The sequence below is a fragment of the Triturus cristatus genome, chromosome 9 (assembly GCF_964204655.1).
Source record: "Triturus cristatus chromosome 9, aTriCri1.1, whole genome shotgun sequence".
In the NCBI taxonomy this organism is placed as follows: Eukaryota; Metazoa; Chordata; class Amphibia; order Caudata; family Salamandridae; genus Triturus; species Triturus cristatus.
In genome coordinates this window covers 146,011,046-146,027,813 of record NC_140592.1, presented here as the reverse complement: position 1 = coordinate 146,027,813, position 16,768 = coordinate 146,011,046, and the positions used below count along the sequence as shown (strand labels likewise).

The 16,768-nt window shown below is 43.9% G+C and overlaps 1 protein-coding gene across 2 annotated transcripts in view; it reads left to right on the top strand.

Annotated features, from left to right (window-relative positions):
• The window catches only part of FAM120A (family with sequence similarity 120 member A), a 439,339-nt gene that overhangs the window by 321,420 nt on the left and 101,151 nt on the right, over positions 1-16,768 (top strand). The gene's annotated exons all lie outside the window — the stretch shown is intronic.

Genomic DNA, 16,768 nt, shown 5'->3' with positions numbered 1-16,768 from the left:
AACAAGATCAGTGCAACCCAGTGAAAATCAAAAAGAGAATAATTATTAAAAGTCAGTTGTGCAAAAGATTTCTCATCCCCAAAGTGTAAACCGCAGTGTTCCTTTAAGAAAAGAAAAACATATACCTCACAAAGTATTCCTAGAACAGTGGATGAAAATATTCCTCGAAAGCCTCTATTTCAGAGGATCCTCAGTACACAATATTAGTGTAGACTTTCCGTTTTATAGCACATAAGATGAGACTGTCGATGAAAGAAAATTCTTTACGAATAAGAAGTAATCGGTTTGTAGCTAAGATAGCAAAGGAGTTAACATAAAGGCAGTCATAATGTGCCCTTTTACAGATGCTTGGCAGGCCTGTACTGATGCTCAATAGCCCAAGTTAATTCGCAATTTAGGGACTTGTTCCATTTTGATAAATACCTCAGAACAGAATTCTAAATTTAAAAACAGAGAGAACTGTGACCTATTTCTAGTTGTAAGAGGAAAAGGGGGAGCCCACTTTCCCTCGCCCTTCAGTTATGGACGGAATAGTCAAATAGCTCATAGAGTGATGTACCTTAAAACGATCTCTAATGGCACCAATAAATCTCTTGCAGACAGTGCATCAAAGTTCGGTTTTAGAGTGGTTGGTAAACATGCAACCTGGTAAAAATGTTCTGAAATCCAAAATGGATACCAAAGTGATTAGCCGAAGATTAATTATGGCAAAAGAAGACTCGCAAACAATTTCGGAATATTGTTTGCATTGTTAATTTCAGAACCAGAACTAACAATTGCAATTGTTATAAGATAGAAAAAATATAGTAACAATGGGAGAGTACTAGATATCAGTTACAGCCCATACAGTATTATGCATCTCCGTATGCCTAACTGGTGTGCTGTAAGCTTGTACTCAGTATAGTAGATTCAGCGCTTGTAGTTGTGTTTCTAAAGGTAAGGTATCAAGTAATGTTTATCGCGTCATCTGAAAAATACAGAAAAGCTTCTCTAAAAAACTCAGCTGCCTCATATCTCTCCTCTAACATTACAAGTGACCAAATCCCCAATGGTAAAACCACTAAGTTTGTTTAACACCCGATAAGGACACCCATGGTACTTTAAACCTTTAGCGATATAGTATTGACAGCACAGCATCATACTGCCGGTCGTTCCACTCGTATACAATACCTATCGTAATTTCCCTATAAGTAGTTACCTTCGTAACGGCGAACACGTCCCGCTTCAGTAAAGGCGTCCTTGAGAACCCGGACTGCTCCTTTCTATTAAATACTCACCAGGGCGTTTACTTGGTAATTAACACGCAACGTAAGCCGGAACTGGTCATACTATTGACAAAAAGAGCCAATGGTTGAAAACGGCGCCATCTTTAAATGGTGTAGAAGACTTATATTTTACATTCTAAACTCCTTTCGAAATGAACTTTTATCTCACTATCCTTAATAATAGTGTCACCCTAGTTGTTAAGATTGCAAGAAAACATAATAATGTAAATCATAGTCTGATTTAATTGATTTTTTGGAAACAATGAAAACCGGAAGTACACGGTTTTCAAAGGGCAAGATATGTGATTAGATACCGATGCCATTTTGACATGGTAAAAATAAATTATATATCTCATTTAATTCGCCATTTAAGTTCGGGAATTTCATCCCTGGTAATTATAACAATTTTGTCTCCGGCATAAAAAGAATTATAATAGTGAAGCCCAGTGTGCAAGTACAAAATATAATAGTGAAGTCCATTGTGCAAGTATAAAACGATGTCCACTTCGTACTGTGGGACATATGAGATTTAGTAAACAACTTCTGGTTTGTCATTTAATCCACAAGTACAGAAGTTATGTAAGCATAGAGGTTAAAATTATCATAATATTCGCAAATTTTCGCAAATATATCATTCATGAAGCGGACCTTTTTGTCATTCAGATTAGAAGTACATCACGATAGATGAATACGAAAATTAAGAGGATATGAGCCCAAACCACACCATTGTTAAGTGGTTAGATAGACCATTCACAGAGTAGACATAAGAATATTCTTCAACATGTTTTCGCCTTTTTATAAACATTTTTTAATAGACTTTTTTCCACAACTTTTTAAAGGGGAACACAATCATAGTATTATCCATAGGATGCTATTGACCCCATGTTTGGCATCACAATCGGATCCGGTATGGTTATCAATTAGTCAGAGATGAAAGTAGACTAAATACCTTGGACGAATAGTACTGCCGATATAGATTATTGTACACGGGCAAATAATACAATAAACAAAAAATTTACTATTACAATTCATAAATGATTTGAGTATATGCGTTTTTAGTATTGTATTTGAAACATTTCATCTTGTCACAAGCATATTGGCAAACATTGCAGTGCCCACATTTGTAGAAACCCAATGGTGGTATCTTTCTTGTTTCGGTTGGGATTGTAGAAACTAGGACACAAGGCATTTCGTAGTGTTTGTCCACGTTTGAAAATAATACTTGGTCTAGTTGATAGGACTCCACTCACGATTGGGTCTAAGCGTATGATGGAACATGTACTATATTGGGGGAGGTATATAGATGATATTCTGATGATTTGGACAGTAAATAGTGTTTTATTGCAGGAGTTTTGTGTGTTCCTAAACTCCAATAATTGTAACATCACATTCACCTATGAACACTGCAAGAACGAAATCTCTTTTTTGGATTTAAAACTATATTCCAAAGGTGGTTCCATCTTGTCCACATTATTTAGGAAATCTATGGCGTGCAATGCAGTATTACACGCAGACACTGCGCATCCTAGATCACAAGTGGAATCCATACCACTCGGTGAACTAACACGAATCAGACGCAATTGCAGTGAGGGTGACACATTCCAAGAAGAAATGGGACATGCCATTGCTAGATTCAAAGCCAGAGGAAACGACCAAAAAATACTAGAAGTGGCTAAAACAAAGGCTCTGAGCCTTAATCTTCACAAATTACTAAGAAACCAATCTAAGACAAAACGGGCGACAATATTTAAAGATAAAATATCTTTAATTACACCATATAATTCTGCTGGTTATGTGCTGTATAAAATCTTGAACGAACACTGACACGTACTACGCTTAGACCCGATCGTGAGTGGAGTCTTATCGACTAGACCAAGTATTATTTTCAAACATTGACACACACTACGAAATGCCTTGTGTCCCAGTTTCTACATTCCCAACCGAAACAAGAAAGATACACACTGAATGGGGGTACCACCATTGGGTTTCTACAAATGTGGGCACTGCAATGTTTGCCAATATGCTTCTGACAAGATGAAATGTTTCAAATACTATACTAAAACAACACATATACTCAAATCATTTATGAATTGTAAAACCACATTTTTGGTTTATTGTATTATTTGCCCATGTAAAATAATCTACATCGGCAGTACTATTCGGCCAATGAAAGAGAGATTACAGGAGCACATACGGGCAATCAGAAATAACACACATTACCCTATGGCTGTACATTTCAACTCTGTCCATGGTTCAGCAGAATTACCCCGGGTGAGATTTCATGGGATTGAAACTGTTTTTGACAATCCAAGAGGAGGTGATAGGGAACACTGCCTACGAAAACTAGAGGCAACATGAATCAATAGATTAAGGGCAATTGACCATGGACTTAACATTCACGGGGAGCTGTCAGTATTTTTGAAAGATTGAACCCTACAATATTAAGTGTTTAATTGCTGTATCCCCCATGTGGATTTGATAACCAAATTCCTGTAGGAGTAGGAAAATGTAATCTGCAAATGTTCAAGTTTTTTGACACTGTTATATTTGTCTCACCAAAAAAAAACATTCTTTTAACAAGGATCACTGTGCATGTTGGTTTGTATATACTGTATACATTCTACTAAGATTGTCACTGGTATTTAGTCTACTTTCATCTCTCTGACTAATTGATAACCATACCGGATCTGATTGTGATGCCAAACATGGGGTCAATAGCATCCTATGGACAGTACTATGATTGTGTTCCCCTTTAAAAAGTTGTGAAAAAAATTCTATGAAAAATGTTTATAAAAAGGTTAAAACATGTTGAAGAATATTCTTATGTCTACTCTGTGAATGGTCTAGCTAACCACTTAACAATGGTGTGGTTTGGGATTATATCCTTTTAATTTTCTTATTCATCTCTCGTGATGTACTTCTAATCTGAATGACGAAAAGGTCAAGATTTAAGCAGACTGTTTTGAGCCATCTGTTTTGGGGGGGCTTTGTAAGCCGGAGTGAGCCCACTCTGAACTGAGGATACAGTTTCCTATCTTTTGGTACAGTGATAAAATCCCAGTAGCTTTAATACAAATACTCTAGTTTGTTCTCCAAGAAATCCCTCGTCAAGGTAGGACTTGTTCTAGAAGAAAAACATTTCATCATGGTCATGTTCCAATAAGCTGTCTTGAGCTCTTTCTTAGAGGAGAAGTGGTGCCTGCGGGAGTTTCCCATAAGCTGATCATCCCAATGGTTAGTACAAGCACATCTTATTATCATACAATCAATTATCATGCTTACAACTTTCTATAATCACTTAGGAATTACTGGTGTGCTCTTCTCAAATGCTTGTTGGGATCACTGCTTCTAAACGCTTCTGCTATATTAAGTCTGTAGACTTGGATACACTTTCCTGACGCTAGGAGGTGATTACTTCTCGCTTGCTCCTTTGCACGAGATTAGACCTTGGGAGAAAGCAGTCACATATACATCTTAAACTTAGATTATGTTTAGCCCTAGTGTTAGTTTCTTGTTCCCTAAAGCTTTGAGTCAGGAAAGCACACTTGTTGTGGTCCAGCACAGTCCTTGCCCCAAGACTATAGTCAACAAAGTTCTCCTTTCCTTCTAGATTCTCTCACTGCAATATGCATAGACTGCTCTAAAGACTTTTCCCAACAATGTCCCCCTTAAGTTCCCAATTGCCACTTTAATGTGCTCATATTCCACCAAAGACTATAATCTACCAAGTTCTCCTCCTTGGTTAGTCATTGATCTGTGAATCTGAAGCCCATTGGGAAGGGGGAGGGGTATTAGTGCAGGTGTTAGTCACCAGCATTAGTCTAACAAGGTTTTTCAGTCTCTTAGACCTTGGCACTCTTACTTGTGTTGGAGCGCAAGTTGGTTCGGTGCATCACCACTCGGGAGCTCTTGAGTACAGCTGATCTCTTTCGATGACTGTATTGATTTCCTGGGTGTGTGCCTATTTATATAGAGGCCGTACCCAGGCTGGAAAGGGATCCTGTGAGATTCAAGGTGGCCACTGGAGTGCCATCAAGACCCAGGGCAGACCTCGAGCAGGCCCTCCCTGACCAGTCCAAAATGTTGCAAGCCGCACCGTGTGTCCTACAAACACGATTCTAGGCCTAACTTAGCTCTCATTAGTTTCATCACCTAGTCCCCTTGCAGATTGGAGTCACATGGGTCAGGGTGGTTCCTTTTTTTTCTGCGCAACCGATTCGGACTTTCAGACCAGTCCTGTGCCTTCTTGGACTCCTGTCGTTGTACCCTCCTGACACTCCAGGAGCGCTTGGAGATTGGATGTGTGCTGGGTGTGCAACAGCAGTGGAAGCAAATTATGCTCATATAAAAGAAGTCTTTTACCTACTCCAAGCCTATGTTAGCTGTCATCGCCTTTACATCTTCTCAAGCGATATATATATATCCACAAGACCGGTTAGCCTCCGGTGAAGGCATACTCACAAACAGGTTCAATTGATCTATTATGGATTACAGCAAAGCCAGCAACATACAATGTATCTTTTACAAAAGGCCTAATGCTTTTCAGAGTGGCAGTAGAGGGCAGATTGATGCCACCCTATTGACAGAAGAGACTGCAATGGTTTCTAGAACCTTAAAAGTTTTGACCTTGTCAGACACATTTTACATTGTTCATACCAGAGAACCTCAGGTGAACAATTAGCTCTTTGTGGATTCTATGGGGCCAAGAAGGGCAAGGCGGTGCTGAAACAGGCCATTTCTCAATGAATAGTCCTCTCCTTTAAGCTCTGTTGCACACTAAAACTGCCTTCAGAAGATCTTTTGCGGTTACAGTATCATACAGCAAGTGAGCACATCATAAAGTATTGTACCATATTGTCAAGAAATAGCTCCTCCACATAAATATATCCCCTACTAACATCACATTTCCAGCAATGTGAATGCCACACAGTACATATCTTAAGCCCCCAGAAGGCCTAAGAGTCCAATCCGCTTTTGCCAAAGCTGCTACAACTGCAGTGGCACGTATAGTGCCTGTTCTGGATATTTTTCAGGCACTATGTGGGCATCAGTGTGCACTTTCATGTCAAGTCATAAACCACCATCCGAATTACAGTACATTTCCTTACTTCTTTTGGTCTCTCCAACAAGCCAAAGTCATACCCAGCACCTTTGCGGAGGCTTCCATTTCTTAGAGCCATCTTGGACAAAGAGTACTTCAGGGCCTTCCTTCCCCCTGTCACTATCCATTCAGAACATGCGGGCTATGATACTGATGTTTCATCCTCGATCCTGATCAGAACTTCTGTGAAGCTTCTTGGCCTCTCAGCCTCCTGCATCCTCCTTGTCAGTTACACCAGTTAACACATGCAGCACCTACCAAGGGGAGGCTAGTTCAAGTTCTCATGCCCAACACCGCTGCCATGTTGTATTGCAGCAAGCAAAGTGAAGTGGGGTCCTGGGACCTGTGCCTGAAGGCTATTCACCTCCTGAGATGGCACAGGGCACCTTCCAACAGTGGGTGGATCCCAGGCTAGATCTTTTTGCCGCCGTTGAACATGCAATGTTGAAAGCTTTGCCTGTTGGGGCTTCTGCAAGAACACGGTACTCCTGTATGCCTTCCCTCCCCTGCCCAATGGTTTGAAAAAGACCAAGAATAACCGGGACCAATTCATCCTAGTGGCTCCAGTTTGGGCCGAGTGTGATATACCTGTAACTTTAGGGCATGAACAGCTGTCCACCGCTCAGGCTACCACATTGTTAGAAATGCGATTTCTGGTTGGCTAATGCAAGCGCCCAAGCCAGGCAGAAACCACCACTCTAGTCAGGTAAGGGAGTTACACACCAAAGATAACCCCTGCCTACCCCCCTTGGTAGCTTGGCAGAGCAGTCAGGCTTATCCCAGAGGCAATGTGTAAGTGACACACTAGGCACACCACAAATGAGACTCCACTAAAGGTCATATCAAAAATACCCTTTGTATTATATATACATAAAACCGTAAATCATTGCGTAGCATATGAACCACATTGAGACCACATACAAACATCACTGGCCACTAGGCGCTTGTCAAAAAGAAAGCATGTAGTCATGTGACCACCATTACACAAATTACTGTGCCGCTGGGCACTGGTCATTAGATTGCACAAATTCAGATACCTCATCATTTGGCCACCTAGGCCCTTGTGGGGACATTACATTAACCATAAACCATTTATAATGCTGCCATAAGGCCAGACTCATAACATCACAGGTGGTGCATCACATCAAGAAGACATCATTACAGTGTAACACATCATCTGGGCAGTCACCTTGCTTCCATTTTGCCTATCTGCTCCTAGGCCATTAGAAAATAGGCAGGTCTTGGAGTGCCCCAAAATGGATAAGCACATCAATTTAGTCCCCCCCCCCCCCCAGGCTGCTACCTGGCCTATGGACAGCGTAGCTAAGGCTAGGTGACGGCCCACCAACCTCTTCTCAATTCGGGCTCCTTGGGGTGCTTGGGGTGCTTGAGCACACCGCCACTGCCTTGGTCTAGGGAGAGGAGCGGGCGGGATGCAGAGTTGGAGAGATCTGCTTTTGAACCTGCGCCAGAAAGAGGGTGCATGTTGATGACCAGCATGTGGACTGCATCTACTGCCTCTACCCTAAACATGAGGCAAAAGATTGCAAAATTTGCAGCACCTTCCCTACTAAGACTCTTAGGGATAGGGAGGCGAGAGTGCTGTTATGGCTGAAGTCCTCTTCGGCTGAAGAGAATGACAGAGCCTCAACTTCTAGCAAGAAAGCTAGGTCTCATGACAGCTCTTCAAGTGAGGGGATAAACACCATAAATCTTCCCACTCTACTTCTGGCTCTTCTCAGAGGACTCTTCTCATTTCCTCTGAATCGGCGCACTCTCCTCAGTACTCTGATCTCAAGGACTCTAAAAAGCCATCTTCGAAAACAGTGAGTAAAAGCCTTTCAAAATCTCTGGCTTTTCCTCCTTCGTCGACGATTTCTGTCACTTCTTCTGTTCCTTCGTTGACGGAAACTATCTCAACGACGTCTATCACCTCTCCTATTCTGTCGACAAGGATTACTATCCTGTCAAAGAAGCCCCGTCGTTGAGGGATCGTCGACGAAGTCCTCGTCGACGAAGCCAGCGTCGAAATCCATATCGACGGCGTTGCCGTCGACGAAGCCTCCATCGTCCACGAGAGAAGTGTCGATGAAGATACAGTCCACCACGTCGACGAGCGTCCCATCGACGAAGGTCCTGTCGATGTCAAGCCCGTCGACGAGGGTCTCGTCGATGACGGTCCTGTTGACGACGATAACTAAAAGCCTGTTGACAACGAAGGTATCAACGGAGAGCCCGTCGACGACGATACCAGGGGATTTGCCTGTTCCATCTGCAACACCTGCAATGGTGCCCGCTCATTCTACTCCCGTTTCTTCCAGGAGTTTTCAACATAAAACTTTTCAAAGGCATGACTATAGCGATATGTCACCGCTTACTCCCTCACATCTCCTGGAAACATATGTGCAGGATGAGGACTATGAGGATGACTAGGACGAAGGGCCCTTTGGAATAGCTCGCCATCCTTCCGAGTTACACATCAAATGTCAGGATGACGATGATGATGAGGAGAAGGACGATTATCAAGAACAATACTATCAAGAGGACATTGTCGTCCCGCATCATAAGACTTATCATAGATGACCTTGTCAGAGCGAGATGTCCCATCTGCCTCCAACTTTGATACAAGACCTGCAAGCCATGCTCGCAGATTACAGACAGTATTTTCCCCCACAACCAGTCATTCCGCAGGTTCCACCACCTGGGCCGCTTCCGGATCCTTTGCCTTCACCTGATGCTCCTGTTCCAACGCCTCAACTTCCAGATCCTCAACATGACCTGTGTCGGGGTCAGGACTCAACCTCTGAAGAGGAATTTGAAGAGGGTGAATTTCCAGATCCAGCAGATCCTTGGGATTCCTATATTATCCCTATGCCTTCGCCACCCACCCCTCTACCATCTGATTCGCCCCCAGAGGATATAGGGGGATTTTTATAATCTCATGCAGCGGGCTGCTGCTAGATTTCACTTGCCGGTTACCATTGAACAGTCTGAATGCTTTCTCCATGATTTTAAGGAGGAATCAAGAAAAGTCACAAAAGCTGTCCCCATCATCGATTACATCTGGAAAGAAGGGGTCAAGATCATGAAAAATCCTGCATCTGTGCCAGCGGTGCTTCCGCGGATAGACAAATACCGTGCTCCGGCCAATAGTCCATCCTGTCTCATTGGCCATCCTTGGCCAGATTTGGTCATATCACAGGCTGCCCAACAAATATCTAAAAATCCGGCAGCACCTATTACTATACCGCCGTACAAGGAGGGGCGTCATCTGGATTTAATCGGCAAGAAATTATCTACAATGGCAGCTGCCTCCATCAGAGCAGCTAACTCCCTAGCAATAATAGGGTGTTATGACCGCCAAATGTGGTCAGAAATGGCTGGCCTTATTGAGCTCATTCCAGAGGACAAGAGAAGAGACAAGACGCTCAAAACATTTTATTAGAAGGAGAGCACGAAGCGTCCGAGACCATCGACTGCGCATTGGACATTGTGAATACCAATTTTCGCCAACTGGCTGGTGCAGCTGTACTCAGACTCCAGGGTTGGCTTAAGGCCACCACTTTCAGACCAGAAATCCAGACAAAGATATTGGATATGGCCTATGATGGCGAATCGTAGTTTGGGAAACACATAGATTAAGCACTCCAAGCAATAAAGACTGTTACTGATACCGCAAGATCGTTGGGTTCCTTGCAGTACAAACGCTGAACATTCAGAGGTGCAAGAGGGCGTGGTTTTTCCTCCAGAGGAGGGTATAAAACCCAGCAGAATAGACAGTACCATCCCCAATATAGACAATCTTATCAGTCATGGTACAGACAATCCAACACGTCTGGTTTCTCTCGTCAAGGCGGACGAAAAAGGTCGCAAAATCAAGGACGAGACACCAACAGGAAGCAGTGATCTCTGCAGGGCGCCTTCCACTCCTCTTCCCCTCCCTGTGGGTGCGACAATTTCAGCATTTGTGGACAAGTGGCAGGAAATTACATTGGACCAATGGGTTCTAGACCTTGTAAACAACGGTCATACCTTGGTGTTTGTCACCAAGCCACCCACCACTCCACCCAAGGGACCCCCTCGTCTTCACTTATTATTCAAAGAAGCTTTAACGATGCTCCTCAAGAATGCAATCGAGAAGGTTCCCTCACTTCAAAATGGGACGGATTTCTATTCACGCTTTTTTCTCATCAAAAAGAAATCAGGGGAATGGCGTCCGATCTTAGACCTTCGCAACCTGAACAGATTCCTCAAGAAGCAAGGATTTCGCATGGTCACACTGGCAGAAATTCTAGGTTGTCTCAACGAGGGAGATTTTCTGGCTTCTCTGGATATGAAAGATGCTTACTTTCATATCCCAATACATCCGAAGCATCGCAAGTATCTTCGCTTCACTGTGGTTGGCACCCATTATCAGTTCAAAGTGCTCCCGTTTGGGCTAAAATCGGCTCCAAGAATCTTTACAAAGTGCCTAGCTCCTGTGGCAGCAGTGTTACGATCCCGGGGAATCCAAGTATTCCCGTATTTGGATGATTGGTTACTCAAAGGTCCTTCGGAAAGTGCAGTCAAGATTGCTGCGACAACGCCTCTTCGTCTGTTCCACTCTCTGGGGCTGACTGTGAACAGGAGCAAGTCTCAGTTATGCCCGATGCAGGTCTTTCCATTTCTCGGAGCTATGCTGGATACCGACCAGTGCAGGGCATTCTTATCTCACGAACGGCAGGTTTGTCTTCAAAAGCTGGCAATCCTGATTTCCAGAAGAAAGTCAGTTTCTGTCCGCATGTTTGCGTCACTCCTGGGGATGTGCTCTTCCGCAATAAACCTCGTCCCTTTGGCAAGACTTCGGATGAGACCCCTGCAAGAGGAGCTACACCTTCAGTGGCAACAGGCTGTGGGTTCCTTCGACTACATCCTCAGAGTCACACCACGCATGAAAAGCGCTCTGCGTTGGTGGTCCCAGATGCCCAACCTAGCAGAAGGACCCACTCATACAGGATGTTCCAGATTTTGTCCTCACTACGGATGCCTCTATGGAAGGATGGGGAGGTCATCTCCAAGATTTACAGATACAGGGGAAGTGGTCTCCAGAGTACAAGAAACACATCAACAGCCTGGAATTGCAAGCAATTTTCCTGTCCCTGCAAGCTTTCCTTCCAAGGATTGCAGGTTCTTCGGTACTGGTTCAGACCGACAATACCACCCGCATGTTTTACGTGAACAAGCAAGGAGGGACAAGATCAGCAACTCTATCCAGAGAGGCTCAGGAGTTGTGGGAATGGGTCACACTCCACAACATAACCCTCAGAGCAGAGCATGTCAGAGGTCTCTACAATACACTAGCAGACACGCTCGGACTGCCACGAACGGGAGCTAGAGCAGGCTCAAGTGCTCAGGGTATTCAGAGCTTGGGGCAAGTCGGCACTGGATTTGTTTGCAACCAAAGACAACAAGAAATGCCGTTATTACGTCAGCAGATAACCTCAACAGGGGTCAAGGGGGAATGCCCGGTCCATGTGATGGTCAGGGATTTGTGCTTACGCTTTTCCCCCCGATACCTCTAATCCCGAGAGTCATACGCAAGATGAAGTTGGAGGGCTGCGGTCTCATCCTGATTGCACCCAGATGGCCAAGCCAGTACTGGTTTCAAGAGCTTCTGTTATTATCCCATGACCAGCCAATCCGTCTTCTTCCAACACCCTCAATGCTGTCGAGGAACAGAGGTCAGGTGCTCCACCCGGACCCTCAGTCTCTACATTTACACGCATGGCTCCTGATTTCTTAGAATTCAAGGACCTGGATATCCCTCAGGACTGTCGTGACATATTGACAAAATCACGAGCTCACAGCACGATTAAAACTTACCGTCTAAAATGGAGACGTTTTTGCTGTTGGTGCGAAGCTAACCACGTTCACCCAGTGGAAGCTCCTGCGGAACAGATCCCTCCGTATTTGTTACATCTGGCAAGATCTGGGCTCTTTCTCTTCAGTCAGTCCATTTAGCCACACTTTCCAGATTCAGAAAGGGTGCTCATCTTCCTTCTCTGTGTTCGTCCTCTTTAATCAAGCAATTCATGAAAGGACTTTTCCAGGAGTTTCCTCCTATCAGGCTTCCTCCACCGGAGTGGGAACTCAACACGGTCTTAATGCAATTAATGAAACATCCATTTGAGCCTATCCACAAGGCTGAACTCAAATTCCTCACCTGGAAGGTTGCTGTACTTCTGGCTCTAACGTCAGCTAGAAGAGTGAGTGAAATTCAGGCCTTCACTATAAAGGAACCATTTCTACACTTCACTCAAGACTACGTGCACCTCCAAACTAATCCTACATTCATACCTAAAGTACCGTCACAGTTTCATCTCAATGAACCCGTAAAATTAAGGACTTTCTTTACAAATCCATCTACTCCAGTGGAACGAGCCTTACATTCTCTTGATATCAAGAGATATTTAAAATTCTATCTTCAAAAAACAAAGAGCCTTAGAAAGTCTGACCAGTTGTTTGTGGTTTATGGCCAAACTACTCTGGGGAATGCAGTTACAAAAACTACTATTGCCAGATGGATAGCATCAACAATTAATTTCTGCCATGACAAAGCTCACAGGCCATTGTTAAGGAAAGCCAAGGCCCATTCCACAAGAACAGTAGCAGCGTCTACAGCATTGTTTGCTGGGGTGACTCTTGAAAATATCTGTTGTGCTGCGAAATGGAAGAATGTCCACACGTTCACGAGACATTACTGCCTTCAATCTACGCATCAACACGATGCAGCAGTCGGACAAGCTGTCCTACGACATCTTTTTCTTTGAGGCCCATTTCAGGTACCTTTTCTGTTTTTCAAATGCTATATATGTATATATATATTTTCTCATGACTGACATTTCTACGATAATGACATGTTTGACTTAGAATGTTGTAACAATGCATGTTGCATTTCCCAGTGTATGTTGCATTTTGAATTTTAAGGTTGGTTTTTCTTATACCTCTTGTTAACAAGTTGTGGATGCAATTGGGAGTGTATCAGCACTAGTCTCCCACCATCCGCAAACGACTGTATACTTGGTATACTGCTTGCTACTCTGATTCAGGCATGTGAATCTATGAAAGATACCCCAATACTGGAAAAGAAAACAAGTTACTTACCTGTAACTACAGTTATCCAGTATTGGTATCTTTCATAGATTAACATGCACCCACCCTCCTCCCCGTAGAGTCAGTTCTCTGTTTTGGGACATTTACTTCCCACTTGTGCTAGGAAAATCTGAGGAGAACTGGCTCTGCTGAGAGGGTTCTAGAAGGGTGCTGATGGCTGATTGGTTGGTAACAATTCTTTGGTTCTGTTTGCATAATGATGTAGATAGGCTGCTAAGATCTTGGCCTTAGGCCTTTTCTTTGGGGCCTACTACTACTACTACCACTTTTGGCACTACTTTTTTATTTACCGTGGGACTCCCGCCTCGGCAACGGGGAATTATTCAGGCATGTGAATCTATGAAAGATACCAATACTGGATAACTGTAGTTACAGGTAAGTAACTTGTTTTCTTAGCCCCAGTTCCACAGATAGTGAAACGTAGCTCACAGGATGAAGACTTTGAGGTCCCTGAGTCTTCAGAAACAGGAGGCCAGCACACACAGGCCCTTGGAGACTCTTCTCAAGCAGGGGGACCCAGCACACAGCAAATTCCTTGTCCTTGGCAGAATCAGCTACCGCAGGCCAACCCCAGACCGCACACAGCAAAGGGGCAGCGCTTCGCCTTCAGTCTCTCCAGCTCTTCTCCTTGGCCAAGGTTCCTCTTGATTCATGAAGTAGTCTAATTTACTGGGGGTTCGGGCACATACTTATACCCCAAAATGTCTTGATGTCTTTGAAGTAAGGGTCTCTGAACCCAGTCTAAACCAGTCCTGCATTCAGTGGTGCAGCATGACCCCAGGGGGTGGAGACAGCATTGTGCAAGGGAGACGGGCTCCTTTCAGGTGCAAGGTAAATCTCATCCCACCACTCTACATGCAGTCGGGGCCTATTCAGCTCAGGCCTGGGTCATCCAGAAAGGGCCAGGCACAGCTCAACCTCCCCCAGGGGCTGTCTACAGGGAATGCACATCCTCTCTCTCTCTCTCACACTGAAACCAGACAGACAATCCACAAACACACAAAGACACATAGCACACATAAATGGCCACTTCTAAAAGTGGTATTTCTAAAATAGTGATAATAAATCTGCAATCACCATTACACAGCATTTATTACCACTATTCCAAACATACCAAACTTGACCACTTTACTCCTCTCAAGTCAGGAATTACCACTAAAGCACGTATCGGGGAATCCCCAAAGCATTCCTATGAGAGGACAGCCTCCCAGTAGCGAGAAACCAAAATGGCTGTTTGTCACTACCAGGACATGCCACACAGTTAAGGCACATGTTCTACCTTTTACCTACAGCGCACCCTGCCCATAGGGCTAGCTAGGGCCTACCGTAGGGGTGGCTGATCTGTAGTAAAAGGGTAGTCACAGACGTGGCACCCACTTTATGTGCCACGTCACAACGGCAGAAACTGCGTGCGCAGGCCCTGCAATGGCAGATGCCTGGGGCAGGTTTAAAAGGCTACTTTGGTGGGTAGCGCAATCAGCTCTGCAAGCCCACCAGTAGCATTTATTTATATGAGATACCACATTACTGTGGACTGATATTTAAATTAAAATGGCCAAACCTGTGTAGACCAATCTTACCACGTTTTACCGTAGGGAGCACATACACTTTACATTGGTCAGCTGTGATAAAGGGCCCAGAGTCATAAAACCACCAACACCATGTCAGATAAAATACCTGAAGGAAGGCAAAAATTTCAGGGATGACTCTTCAAAAAGGACCAAGTCCAAAACAGATTTATTTGTTGCAGCAACAGGGCAGGGTTTTCCACCCATGCCTGCTCAATCTACACCTACAAGCTTAAAGATTGAGTGACGCCAACTGACTGCATTTTATCTGCTGCTTGAAGTAGATGTATTCCTTGCCTCAAGCCGTCCTGTCACATAATACATTTATGCCAGAAGCTGGGACAAATTTGTGACCTGGTATGGCATTTATGAAACGACTTCTTTACCAGCAAAGCTGTCCGATATTCTTTTCTATGTTTATTCTTTAGCCCAGCAAGGCCTTGCAGTGGACACTATCAAAGGTCATTTGTCTGCCCCTTCTGCTTTTCTGTGTTAAGTGGCCCAACTGTCCATGTTTAAAGCCTCTGTTGTGATGAGATTATGAAAGGTGTGATACACATGATCTCCTATGCAGTTTGTGATGCCACAGTGGGACCGTATCTATGTATTGATGTTTCTCATGTGTACGTCCTTCGATCTGATGCATAGTGGCTAACTGAGTATTTTGACTTTGAAGACTGTCTTCCTCATTGCAATTATATCCGCTCGCTGTATGAGTGAAATACAAGACCTTTCAGTGTAACTGCAATACACTGTGGTGTTAAGGACTCTGGCAACATTCTTGCAAAAAGTCATGACTCCATTCCATGCTGGGCAATCCAATACCCCCCTCTACCAATGTTTTTTGCTCCCCATCAACCCTTAAAATAGGCTGGAAACCAAAAGGGCTTTGAGCTTTTACATGGATCATACCAAGGAACACCATATGGAGGATCAGGTTTTTTGTGTATTTCCCCAGGAAAAAAAGGAAGAGTATAGCAATGGACCCTGTCGAGGTGGATAGTCCTCTGCATCAAGTAATGCTGTGCACTGGACAAGAAGCAACCCCTGTAAGTCCTGAAAGCCCATTCTACCAGTGCTAAAGCTGCAGCCATTGTGTCAACTCACAGAATGCCTCTCCCTGACATCTGCCAGGCTGCTATGTGAGTGTCAGGGCATACATTCACAAAGCACTACTGCTTTGACAGCCCCGTCTGGTGATAGTTGAGAGAATGCATGGCTGACGGAGTAGAGTGCGGCTGCGGCTCCTGGACAGCAGGAGTCTGGAAAAGGGTGGTGGGGTACAAACTGTGGGACAGGCAGCAGTCTACGCTAAAATGCACCCCCTCCTCCAGCTTTGTGCTGCACTGATATTCTGCTAATAGAGCATGTTTAGGCTATCTGGTTTTAGGTTTAAACCTATAGTAACTGAAGTAGCATGGTAAGCAATTTATACAAAAAATAAATAAAACATCAGTTCATTATATAAAAAGCAAGAGAAAAATACACCTTAAAACAATCTTCTGATAAAATTACATTCTGTATTACGAGGCATTAATCACAATTATGGCATGCGGCTCCCTCCATAAGAATACATTAGTGCTTGGTTTTATATGTTTAGACAATTACGCTAATTGGCTTCAGTAGAAATGGCTAATACCGTTTCCTAATCACCATGGCTACTTTAATATAGTTGGAAACCC